The sequence below is a fragment of the Mustela putorius genome, unplaced genomic scaffold (genome assembly GCF_011764305.1).
Source record: "Mustela putorius furo isolate JIRA1106 unplaced genomic scaffold, ASM1176430v1.1 tig00000680_pilon_pilon_pilon, whole genome shotgun sequence".
Lineage (NCBI taxonomy): Eukaryota > Metazoa > Chordata > Mammalia > Carnivora > Mustelidae > Mustela > Mustela putorius.
In genome coordinates, this window is record NW_025421442.1 from 2,952,546 (window position 1) to 2,963,874 (window position 11,329).

Here is an 11,329-nt window from a genome sequence, read left to right on the forward strand (position 1 = left end):
GATCTGTTCCAGGTGCACAGACACAGCCAGACTGAGTCCCCATCCTTTATTGTCAGACCCACGCCACCCCAAGGCCCTTCTCGTGTTTACAGGACATTGTAAGTGCTCCACGTTTACCAATTAATAGGAGGCAGGACGGACAGGGTTTAAAAATCCCTTTTTCTCCCACATAAGGATCCCCTGGGGGTTCTCTGCACCTTATGACAGACCCCAGCTGCCGGAGGCTAGTCTGGGACACCTCTCCGGAGTAAGGACACAAATCGTTGCACTTTTCTAATTCTGCCTCAAGTGTACAGAGGATCATTGCTGATTTACTCTCCTATCCGCCAGAGAATTAAGTCATTTCAACATCTTGCTCAGGGAGCATCTTCAGGGGCTGTCCCACAGCTGTGGGGCTGAGGGCTGGGGTGCCCCGGGGCCCTTCGCCAGCATCCTGTCTCTGAGGGAGGTGGGAAAACCGCTCCGGACGCCAGCAAGCTCCTCCATGGGTGAGGGCTGCGGCCACTGCTCCCAGGGTGGAGGGGACGGCGGTGGTTGTTCCCAGGCCCCCAAATGCTGGGGTAGCGGCTGCTGGGGCGCCATCTCGGACTCCAGCGTGGGAGAAGGCTGCCAGCCCCACCACGGCTGCTGTTCCGAGGGAGGAGGCTGCCCCCAGCCCTGCAGGGTGCAGTCCCTGTAGGACAGGAGCTGTCCTGGGTCCCCCTGCTGAGCGCCGCGGAAGCCAGCTTCCTGCTGGAAGAGGGGCTGTAGGGGAGCCCGAAGTGAACACAGAGCTTCAGGGCTGAAGGTCAAGGGAGAGTAATGGAAATTTCTGGAAGGCTCGCCCAGCGCACTGACTGGAGTCTCCACATCAGGCAAGGCCACATTCTCATTCAGGTCATCAGCATGCCCCGAGGGAAGGGCTGGAGCAGCAGCAGCCGCGGACTCCCCAGAGGAGTGTCCAGCCTCGCTCGGGGCCCCCACAAGGTTTTGCTGACACGGGCAGTCTGGGGCGCAGCTGCCACGCTGAACGGGCCCTGGAAGCTGGGCGTCCGCCTCCACACCTGGCCGCCTCTGGCTGCTCTTCGGGATTCGGGCTCTCCGGTTCTGAAACCAGACCTGGAGGACAAGGATGGCGCGAGAAGGGGAGAGAAAGAAGAGGCACTTGAGAATGAAGCCCCGTCTGGGAAATCATCACCAAGTAGCTGAGGGTAATTATCAAGTGAAACTTCGAGTTTAGAGTAAAAGCCAACTCCTTGGCTCGGTTGATCCAGACCATCCCCAGCACAGCCCAGCCGCCTTCCAGCAAATCTCCCTGAAGCACCCACCTGGTCCCCACCTGTTTGTGGTTGTGCACACGCACGGAACACACCTGTGGGCACAGCACTGCACGGAAGCTGCCAGGGCGAAACCCCACGCTCCCCTGTGTGGGCAGCCACCGGAGCCCAGCAGAGGGGGAGCTGTGGCCCTCTAGCAGGGCAAAGTTGGGACCTATCCTGGCGGCCACAGGAAGCCAGATCAAACCAGACTGGCACCCGATAAAGGCCAGAGACCCCATTCCAGTGACGGAGAAAAAGGCACGAAAACCTGCTCCCCACAAAATCCCCTTCCCAAGTAAGAGAGACCCTGCTCCCTAGTTAACCACTGTCCATGAGAGATGGAGACCCAGGCCTTGCCGGAAGTCCTCCTGAGCCCGCCGGTGCTGGCTTTACTACACTTTCCTTCTCGAACCGCTCAACTTCTGCGTCTGGTGCTTCCTCATCTTGGGCCAAGACCAGAGCCTGCAGTGACGGGCTGGACGGTGGCCCCAGGGCCCAGCCCAGTCCAGCGAGCCACACTGGTGCTCTGGGGCTCCCGTACCTTCTCTCCCTGCCAAGTGCAACTGACCCTCTGTTATTGGGTCACCTGCCAGGTAGGCGTCCCCTGGGTAGGGGCATGCGGGGTGCTGGGCAGAGGGCACACACTTCCAGGCTCAAGATTCACACCGGCTCAGGTAGAGCTCGGTGACTGTGGCTACTAATTCTGTCTCATATACTTGAACGTCGCCGAGAAGAGCAGGTTCTAAATGTTCTCCCCGCAAAGCGATGGTAACCAGTACCTTCAGACAGAATTTTTTAAAGCTCTGAGGACCTTTGCCCTCTTTTTCACACACACATTCATTGTTCATTAAACACGTATTCAAAATAGTGAGATGTTTTTTAAATGTACTGGGAAACAGTGAGGGCTGAACCTGCAGACAGATGGGGCCAGAGTACCTACCGCCCCAGACCCCTGACCCACAGCCTCTGCGGCTCCAACAGTCGGGACCCCCGTCACCTGCTCTCAAACTCAGGACCAGATGCCCCATCTGCTCCCCGGACTGGTACACGAGACGCCGCCTCGGGCCAACTGCCCTGGCGTCCCGGTGCCCGCAGCCTCCCTCGGAGCCCGCCCAAACCCGCAGTGCCCGCCTGCCTTCCAGGCTTCCCTGAACCCAGCGACAGGGCTGCACCGTGCCGCGTCCTCCAGCCGCCTTATCTGGGCGGTCTCCTTTCCACCGTACTGGAAGTGAGACGGACCCTGAGTAAAGCCCTTTCCGCCCAGGTTCAGCGTCCGCTCCTTTACGGGCCACCGGAGCCGGGAGTCCTCGGCGCAGCCCAGCGCGGGTCGAGGCTCCTCCTTTGCCTCGCCTTTGCCCCTCCTCTTCTTTCCCCATTTCGGAGCAAGGAGCAGAATCACCAGACCCACACGCCCCCCGGCCCCCACACTGTGTAGCTTGAGAGGTCGTTTCAGTGCCTGCAGGGGCACCCCGTCCCCGCGGGGCTCCCAAGTGGCGCTCAACCAGGCCTCCCTTCGTTCCTCCAGAACAGAACAGTGACCTCTTTATAGGTCCCGCCACCAAGCAGAGCCTGAAGATCCCACAGAACAATGGGACACACACAGGCAAACACCTCCCAGCATTCTCTCGAGCAGGGAAGAAACAAAGATCTGGGAACTGCGAGATAAAGCTGGGCCATTCCCAGAACTGCAACCTGCACCCTTCCCCGCACACACCCTGGCCCCAGGGTAGGCCCAGGTGCTGGTGCTGCCGGTGTGAGCCCAGCCAGCCTTCCTCCCCAACCCTGTCTGCAGACCCTACTCAGACCTGCAGCCCCCAACTCTGTCCCCAAGGACTCACCCTGGCAGCCAGGGAGGCAGGCCCAACCAACGTCAGGGTTTCTTCCTGGCTCTAGGGGCTCCCTGAGCTCAAACCCAGAACCCACCCATCCCACCGCAAGTACTGAAGTGTCTGTGGTCCGTCTGTGGCCAATTCTCCCATCCGTGAAAGGTCCCACCTGGCACGTAGGGTTTCAAGGAGACCATCCCCGGCAAGCCCTTGGGAATGGGATGGAGGCCTGAAGGCAGGGCTGCCGCCCCCTCCGAGTGAGGTTCCAGGCAGCTGATAAAAGGCCACTACATCAAACCACGGAGAGGCCTCTCTGAATCAAGCATCACAGGCATAGGCCTTTCACCGAGCTTTTCTGTGTCCTGGTTCTCTTTGTAGGGTTTGCAACAGCAGGGGGTCTTCTAGTACAGATATGGGAATTCATTTAGAAAAATTTGGTTTTTATTTCGTTTCTAGAAACAGTTAAGCCCCAGGGCCCTCACCACCGGGATTCATCTCAGATGAGCCCACCAGGGTGTTTCTGGTAGCCTTCTCCTTTCTGGGCTGATTTTCTTCAGCAAACCCTCAAGGGATGTTCTTTCCCAGGCAGCAGCCTCTTGATTCGTGCCTCCACTGTGATCAAGCACCTCTCAAGGGGGCCCCCGGGAGCCGGGTGGGGTGACTCCGACTCAGCTGCGCCCGAGAACCGCCCGGGGAGATTTCTGAACTCCCAGGACCAGCTGGAACCCAGACTCTGCGGACAAGAGACCCCCCCGGGGGTGATGGCGGTGGGCAGGGGTTTGAAAGCTTCTGCACATCGGGGGCCACTCCCAGAGACCCTGATGGTCTTGGACTGAAAAGCGTCAGTCCAGGACAGACATTTCAGTGCTGGCTACACAGCAGAATCACCCGAGGGATGCTTTCCAAACCACCTTCCACGTCAGGGCTCCTCTCTCAAATCCCGGCCTTGCCCGTGCTCATCACGGCAGACTTCCTGGAGGTGGGACCCAGTGCCCCGAACGCTGAGTCCCAGAGGATTCAATGATCCCGGACCCCCAGGATCCCTGACACCCTTTTGGGATCCTTGTGAAGTTAAAATCCAGATGCAATCTGCCTCTGCCACACTCCCTCTCCGTTTTCCAGAGCGCAACCGCACCCCTGCGCTCCCGCACCCCTGCGCTCCGCCCCTTCTCTCTCATCCTCTCTGAGGCGATTTCCGGCTGTGAGAACGCGTGCGCTCGTCCTGGTGAGCAGTTTCAGTTAACATGTAATGAGCTTGTTACAGTTATTTTTAAAAGAATCAGTGGGTATTTGAAATTCTGTCCAAATCGAGAACATGGTAAATATTTGGCAAATACAGCCCGGCCAGAACTGTCACCTGTTCCCAAACCAGGATCTGTATTTGCCCAGCCCCACAAACAGATAATTAACGGCATTGAGAGGATTAACGCAAAGCGGGTGGTTAAGTCCGAGTTAAAACCGACTCTTGCCCCACCTTGCCCACCCATCAGGAAGCACGGGTCTACAGTCACCTGGATTCTGGGCTCTGGAATCTGGGTTCGTCTGGCCAGTTCTTCTCTGGCGATAATATCAGGGTACGAGTCCCTCTCAAAGGCCTCGATGAGCACCTTGTACTGGCTTTTGCTGAACTTGGTCCTTCGGCGTCTCCGACCTCCTTGGGGCTCTGGAGCAGATACACGGGAAGAGGTGGCGTTAGTCTGACCCCACACGTGTCCAGGTCAGCGAGCAGCCGCATCCTCCCCAGGACAAGGCAGGTGCTTCCAAGGCACAGGACTGTCCCTCTAAATTTCTCTCAGTCTCTCCACAGATGCTGCCTCTGACCCGGGGCCCTTGGCAGAAGCCGCCGTGAGCCCCTTCAGCTCCCACGCGGGGCTCCAGAGGCTCATCCTGCCACAGCTGGCGTCCCGAACAGTTCCCCGCAGCTGCTCCGTGAACTGTGGGGACAGCTCACGTTCCCATCAGGTACCGGATAAGCACACCTGGGTCCCCTACCTCTGCCTGTACCCACGATATACAAACGAGAGGAGATGCCAAAAACCGGAAAGTATTTAATGTGTGAAATCTGTGCAGTAGCATTTTCCTCTGTGACCCGGGGGGGAGCCCCCCAGCCCTCAATTTTACTCTCTCCTCCCCCGCCACCCTGAGTCCGTCAGAGCTGGGCTCACCACTGACAGGAGATTGAAGCCAAAACCAAATGCACCGGCAAAATCCAGGCCCAGGCAAGTCCCGCAGCACCAAGGCCGAGTCACCGGCCAAGGCCGAGTCACCGGCACTTCTGAACCGAACGAGCACTGTCCCACCTTCCCTCTCCTGCCACCGGAGCTCGTCAGGGGGCCTTCCAGGGGCTGCTTTGGGGTGTCTGTCTCCCCTTTCCCGGGTCTCAGTACCGGATGTCACCGTGAACACAAACCCTCAAACCACACGGCGGAGATCTGCCTGGCCCCCGCTCCCCGCCTCTGCCCACAACCCTCCAGAGGCCCCCACCCCCTGCAAGGACTCACGGTCCGAAGACATGACCAAGCCGCCACTGATGCCACCCAGAACGGACCTCGGGGGGAACTGCCTCCCTCTCCCCACCGAGAGTCTTATAGAAAGGCGGAGGGACCCACCCAGTTAAGCCCCTTTTTAGCACTTTGCAAGACCCACCTCCCTTAACACCATCTTCCCGGGACAGGGTGCTTCCTAGTCGCTTTCTTTCAGCACGGGCTCTCCTCGGTGGCTCCTGGGCTCTGCAGGGCTGCCCACCCGGTGAGCGCACCTACCTCGTGGCCCAAGACAGGCTGCGAGGTGTAGACTCCGCCAACCACGCGCGTCACCCAAGAATGCCGTTCTGCGGGGCTCAGTCACCAGTGAATTCAGTGAAAAGAGTGGATAGGAGCACCTCCCCTGCACCCCAGTGCATGCCTCCTGCCCGTGCGTGCTGTGCTGCGCTGCAGGCGACGCGGGCTGGGCGTCTCACCCCTTCCTGAGTCCCTGTGCAGCCCTCCACGGCTGCTTGCTCCTGCGTACCCTCTGAATTATAATGGGCAAACTGGCCGCAGCATGAGCTTTCCATTAAGCAGCTCCACTGTGCCCACCTGGCACTCAGATTGTGGGGAGTCAAGGTTTATGGTGAATATTTGAACCCCCTCTTCTGGAATCTGGGTGGACAGATGAAGTCCCAGTGTTTTCAGGAGCATGTATGAGTAGGACAGCGGGCTGAGAAGGGCCCCAGCTGCAGGTTCCAGGAGAGGCGGCGAGGAGCAGAGGCCCCAGTGCAAACCTGCACGTCTGCGGGGCCTTATCTCCCTCTGCTGCTGGCTTATCTCACTTCCCGATTAGCGGGGCGGGTCCTTAGTCACAACCACATTTTAATGAGCATCAGGTGCTCCTTTCCAACTCGGTGGAGTTTTGCTTTGTTTTGTTTCTGGCTGGATTGATCTGCAAGTGAAATGTTTCGGGACATCCTCACAAGGTCCTCTCAGAAAAACAAAGAAAAAGAAAGAAATTGCTTTCACAAAAGTCTATGCTGAACAGAATGATTTAAATATCCAAAGTAGCAGCCTTGAGAAGACGGAGGGGCTGAGAAGCAGAGTGGGACCATCCTTGGGAGCTGCCGAGAACCGCACGGAAGGCCACGAGAACTGTCCTGATAATCGTCCTGGACAGTCCAGGAAACGGGTTCCCGCTCTGCAGCCTGTCTGCCGGTCTGCTCCTCTGCGGTAAGGGGGAAGCAGGTTACAAATCCAGAATCCTTCCACTCCTAAAAGGCACCAGTTCTGGTTAGAAATGGTCCCCAAAGCTATATATTCTTGAAAGACGTACACAGAGTCTCTGCTTGGGCACGTTCAGTATCAGAGAACCTGCCTGGGACTGAAGGAATCCCCAGATGTGTACTAAAGTCCCCCCTCCTCTCCTAGGGGACAGATACCCCAGCTACAGGCTAGCTCAGTCCCCTCACCCCAGCTTCACGCTGCCCCATGCCACCCCAAAATGACCACCCCACAATGACTCCCCCCTGACCTCACAACCCCACAACAGCCGTGTAAGGACCACACAAGGCCCCATAGCACCCCCCACGACCCCCAATGGCCATGATCAACCCTCCCACCCTTGAAAGCTCTCCCTTCTTTTCTTGCCTTCCACAGTCCCACTGAAGAGCTCGGAGGTTTGCCGAGACCCACACTGCCCTTGCAGGGACGAGCAGAGAGACGCCGGGAACAGAGGCACAGGAGGACGGGGACGCACGACCCAGGCAGGTGTGCGAGGGAGCAGGGGAAACTCAGAGGGGTGGATGTGGGAAGCGGGGGAGGTTTGTCTTTCTAGGAAAGAATGGATCCAGAGACTGAGGGGTCCGTCCCGCAGAGGAATGAGCCCAGAGTTCCGGGACTCTCGTGGAGGCTGGGGCGGAGCCCTGGCCAGCCCGGCTTGTGTGTTAGGTGGACCTCACCTCCACTCTCATCTCTGTTTCTTCCAGAGCAGAGGTCAGGCCCAGGCCCCTCAGCAGACATAGCCCTGGATTCCAGTGGTCCTGGACGTGACCTGCTGTCTGTTTCCTCCACTGACACAGGCCATGAGAGCACTTCTATCCCACACAGTGCGTGACCCACGCGTGCTATTGGGCGCCCACATGCGGCAGGTCTGAGCTGGGCTGTGACACGAGGGCCCGCACACGCTGCCTTTTGAACACTCAACACAAAAAACACAAAGTAGCTCAGTGATGTTTATATTCATTACATGGTCGAAAGGATAACATTCTTGATATATGGGTAAAATAAAATGTATTATTAAAATCAGTGTCACTCTTCGCTTTTGCTCCAGATGGGAGTCCCGAAGAGTGGGCCCTGAGGCTGCCAGCAGACTTGACCACTGGGCAGCAGAGCTGGGGAGCCAGCCGGGCCCCAGGACAGGGGCTTTCTACGTTTCCATGGCGACACCCGGAGGGACGCCAAGACTCCTACAATCATAGACAAATGTTTATGTCCTCCTCTTTTTCCCTAGTCACTTTGGAAATGGTTAACAGTCTTGGCCTCTGCCCCCTCCTGACCTCTCCAGGAGAGACAGAGGACCCACAACTCCTGGGGAGTTCATTTCTGCCCAGGTGCACAGGTTCCCAGAGGGAGATGCACTTTGGTGATTGTGGACCGTTCCGTTAGTGGGATGGGGGTTGGCTCTCACCCAGTCCTTGCCCAGCCAATGGCCTTGCCTAAGAACAGAGAAGGGCCTTAGTGAGACAGTTTGCTTTCGGAGCCTTGGAGCCTGGGTGTCTGCATCAGTGACACACAGGGACTACAATAGATAGCCTCCCAAAGCCTTTGAAATGCAAATAGACCGGCCCAGACCCATCTGAACCACCACCCAACGGTTTCATGGCTTCAGGCAGAAGGGTTGCAGGAGTCCCAACTTTGTTGTGCCTTTTCTCCAAGTTTCTTTACCTAAGAGGTTCTAATGGGAGCCAGAAAATTACCATAACTTACCCTGGGGCTGGGGGTTGAAGGCTGGGGCTGGTGGGGGGGCGGGGATGGGAAATCACTTCCCCAAAGGGACGACTCCCACCGGTGGCAGGAGCCAACGTCGGAACCTGAACCCGAGACTCTGGGTACCGGACTGTGCCCGGCACCGCCCTGGACACAGGGGCAGGGGGTGGTGGTGGCGGTGGTGGAGGCCCTGGTCATGGTCTCCACGGGTTGGCAGGCTCCACCAGGTGGGAACGCCCCTTGAAAATCAGGGCCTGGCCAAGGACACACACAGCACACAGGGGCCCAATCCTTTCCTCCACATCTTAAGTTCGTGTCCGTGGTTCCACTAGAAAAATACACTGAACCAAAAAAATCAAAGCCAACGATAATCCTACACAGTTTTAAAAACGGTATAAAATTAGGGTAAAACATCTCTTTCCCTGTACCCACGGCCCCTGATTCCCGTGCCTCCAATGGCAAGCCCAGGGGTAACTGCGCACATCGTTTTGCCGCAGTTTCCTCGCGTCTCTACACGTAACATCTTACTTGCAAAAACCGAAGTGTGCTCAGTGGTCCGGCGGCAGCTGGTTCCTTGTCCTGTGTCACTTCCCCGCCGTGGACGGACGTCAGATGTCCGGACTCCCTCTGTGTCAGCTCATCCTGCCTCCTTGCGCGAACAGGTACGTTCCTGTCCAGCATTTTGGAGTCCAGGGCACATCCTTCCAGGGCCGTGTGAGTGCGGACCAGACTCCAGCCGCGAGCGGTGAGGGGACGGGGCGCCGCCTCCGCCCAGCGGGAGCATCACACCCGGGATGGCCAGGCCTCCGGGGAAGATGCCCCGGCACAGGCGGGCATCCCAAGGCCAGAAGGGGTCTCACCGACCCAGCAGCCACGGTCAGGAAGGAGGCGCGGGAACCTGTCAGAGAGGAAGGACGCGCGGGAGCTTCAGCAGACAGAGAATGACAACTTGCAGAGCAGAGTGTGTGGCCGTGTTGCAACCAAACCCTAAAGCATCCTTACAAAGTCCTGGGTGAGGCTCTCATGGCTCCCAGTTCCCTCTTAGGCAAGCAACTGCCAACTCTCAATGTTGCCTTTTTTTTTTCCCCCTTAGAGACCTAGAGCGAGGGAGCACACCTGGGTGTGCAGGGGAGGGGCGGAGGGCGAGGGAGAGAGAAACTTAAGCAGACTCCCTGCTGAGTGCAGATCCAGCCGACTCTGAGATCAGGACCCTAGCGAACCCAAGAGTTGGGTGCTTAACGGACTGCGCCACCCCGGCGCCCTTCAGTATGGCCTTTTTACACTGCCTGGAAGAGCTCTTACCCAGAGCATGGATGTCGAGGTGGCTCGCCCGGCCGTCAGCTGTAGCAATTGTTTGAGGGGCGAATCTGTTAAAGGAAATATTTCTGAAGCCACCAGACACACAGTTAACCAAGGCCATGCTGACAAGGCTTGGGATAAGATAGGTTCAGGGGCCGTTTGCAGTCCTGTTCTCACTGCTGCCCCCAGGTGGCCGGCATGGCGGTTGTTGGCTATTTCAGTTATGTGTTGCGTGACCTGCTGGATAGATACCTTGAGGCCTCTTCTGGAGGTCGACCTGGACTGTCCCGAGTTGTTCAGGGTGAAGGGAAAGGCGTCCTGTAGGGAGCAGGCTCCGCCCCTACACCCCCAGGAACCTGGTGCTGGGGACCCCTGTCACCGCGGGCTTGGCGAGTGGCGCTCCTGCTCCGATTCAGCCCCGGAGCCTGGTGCTGCGCCTGCACGCTGTTGATGAGAGCAGCTGAGAATCGCCGTGTGGTTTATTTAATGATTGATTTGGGGCTAAGCTGTTAGCGTCACATCCCTGCTGGACCAGTGGAGGTGACCAGTTCCAACAGGATGGGTCCTTTTGGTAAGTACATGGGAAGGCTGCGGTGGAAGCCGAGCGAGCCAAGGGTGGCTGGGACAGTAAAGGTCACCATGTTGCCATAACAGGGGCCACGCCAGCGGATGGCCTGTGGGTGGGCAAGGTCTGGTGGACTTGCTCCTGGCCTGACACGTCCACAAAAAGGTCTGCGTGTGAGGCATGACCGTAAGGGGCAGTGGGTAGCCAGGAGGTAGAGCAGGAGGCAGTGGTGGAGGCAATGGTAGAGCAGGAGGGAGTGGGTGGCAGGTGTTCCGAGTGCAACGGCAGAAGCCGAGTTCTGGGAGTGGTGAGCTCGGCAGCAAGGGCCCTACCCCGTGAGGTGCAGGTGGGTCACGCGGGGGAGACCCAAGAAACGCCGCTGGTGCTTGGTGTGTTGTGGAAAAATCTGAAGCGCCCGAGGAAACTCAAGCGGCACACGGAAGTTGGGAGAACACAGCTTTATTTTCGCCGGCGGGCTCAGTGCAATCGTTCCCCAAAGACTGAGCGTCCAGCAGGGTTGGGGCGAGTGTTTGTGGTTATGGGGGATGCAGGACGGTAATGGTCTCTCAGGGCCGACCGGCCCCCTTTGTGCTGGAGCAATGGAGAGCAGCCGACAGGGAGGGGCTGAGGCCTGGGGGTCTCTATCCATCTCATGTCCCCCCTCTAGATCGGCAGAGGTACCCTAGAGATCATCATTATCTAGATTTAAGGGACTGTATCCTCGGAGGGTGAGGATACGGGCTGTTGGGTGTTGAGGAACGGTATTTGTGATGAAACGGATGAGGCTCTTGAGGAGACAAGGACCGAGGGTAACTAGGAGAAGTCGGGACAGTAAAGGCCCTGCTAGGGGTACTAGCCAAGATGTCCACGATTGTGGGTTATGTG